At 62.1% G+C, this 1,399-nt stretch overlaps 1 protein-coding gene across 2 annotated transcripts in view; it reads left to right on the top strand.

The window, feature by feature from the left end:
• The first annotated feature begins 12 nt into the window (after nucleotides 1-12).
• S100A10 (S100 calcium binding protein A10) overlaps nucleotides 13-1,399 on the top strand; it is a 6,688-nt gene continuing 5,301 nt past the window's right edge. For both annotated transcript variants that reach the window (XM_041409657.1, XM_041409658.1), the window contains exon 1: nucleotides 13-125. The gene's annotated coding sequence lies outside the window, so the exon portion shown is untranslated. The remainder of the gene's footprint in view (nucleotides 126-1,399) is intronic.

Raw genomic sequence — 1,399 nt, 5'->3', positions numbered from 1 at the left:
TCCGATCTCCGCGCCCCCCGGTCCGGCCCGCCCCCGCCGTGCCTATCCCGGACCGGACCGCGCCCCGGCACTGCCCGCACCGCCACCGGCACCGAGCACGGCCACCGAGCCCCGAGCACCGCGCGGTGAGTGAGAGCGGCACCCCCGCCCGGGAACGGGAACGGGGGGTCGGCCCCGCACCCCAAAAATGGGGAACCCCATCCTTAAATACGCTTTGGGGTCCCCCCGCCCGGTAACGGAAACGGGGGGTCGGTCCCGGACCCCAAAAATTGAAAACCCCATCCCAAATCCCGGTTTGGGGTTCTCCACCCGGCCCCGGTAACGGGAGCTCGGTCCTGCACCCCAAAATGGGGAACCCCATCCTTAAATACGCTTTGGGGTCCCCCCGCCCGGTAACGGAAACGGGGGGTCGGTCCCGGACCCCAAAATGCGGAACCCCATCCCCCCAATCCCGTTTTGGGGTCTAAATCCCGGTTTGGGGACCTCTGCCCGGTAACGGGACCGGGGCTCGGTCCCGCACCCCAAAAAGGGGGAACCCCATCCCCAAATCCCGGTTTGGGGTCCCCCTCCTGGCCCCGGTACCGGGGATCCCATCCCGATGTCCGTTTTTGGGGGGGCTCCATCCCCAAACCCCATTTTGGGGGGATCAATCCTGTCCCAAAAATTTGGGGTCCCGCGCCCCGACTTTGGGGGTGAATTTTGAGCATCACTGCGGGGAACCCCATCCCTGTCCCCAAATTTTGGGGGTCTCCATCCCCAAACCCCCTTCTTGGGGGGGGTCCCACCCGGGGGGGTCCCACCCTTTTGGGAAGTTCACTTTTGGGGCGGTTCCATCTTTTTTTTGGGGTTCCCCCATCTTGGGGTGTTTCCCCTTTTCTGGGGGTCACTTTTTTTTGGGGGGGGGGTTTCTCCTTTTTTGGGGTGGTTCCCTTTTTTTCGGGGGATTCCCCCTTGTGGGGGTGTTCCTCCTTTTTTGGGGGTCACTTTTGGGGTGTTCCCCCCTTTTTTTGGGGTGGGGTCATTTTGGGAGTTCCTCCTTTTTTTGGAGATTCCCTTTTTGGGGGATTCCTCCTTTTTATGGGGGGGTTCTCCTTTTGGGGGGGCGTTCCTCCTTTTTGGGGGGGATTCCTCCTTTTTTGGGCGGTTCCCGTTTTTTTGCAAATCTTCCTCTTTTTCCGGGATCACTTTTAGGGAGGTTCCCTCATTTTTTGGGTTTTTTTTTTGATTTTTCGGGGGGTGGGGAAACTGAGGCGGCCCGCCCCGTGAGTCACCGGGGGTGTCCCCAAGGGGGGGGACACAGCGGCCACACCCTCGGGACGTGTCCCCCTCGTGTCCCCCCCCGTGCTGAGTCACGCCCGGAGCATTCCCGGACATTCCTGGAAAATCCGCCGCGCGGGGG

Source organism: Onychostruthus taczanowskii, unplaced genomic scaffold, assembly GCF_017590055.1.
Source record: "Onychostruthus taczanowskii isolate IOZ18803 unplaced genomic scaffold, ASM1759005v1 scaffold304, whole genome shotgun sequence".
Taxonomy (NCBI): Eukaryota; Metazoa; Chordata; class Aves; order Passeriformes; family Passeridae; genus Onychostruthus; species Onychostruthus taczanowskii.
The sequence above is the reverse complement of the archived record's forward strand: the minus strand, read 5'-3'. Positions and strand labels throughout refer to the sequence as shown.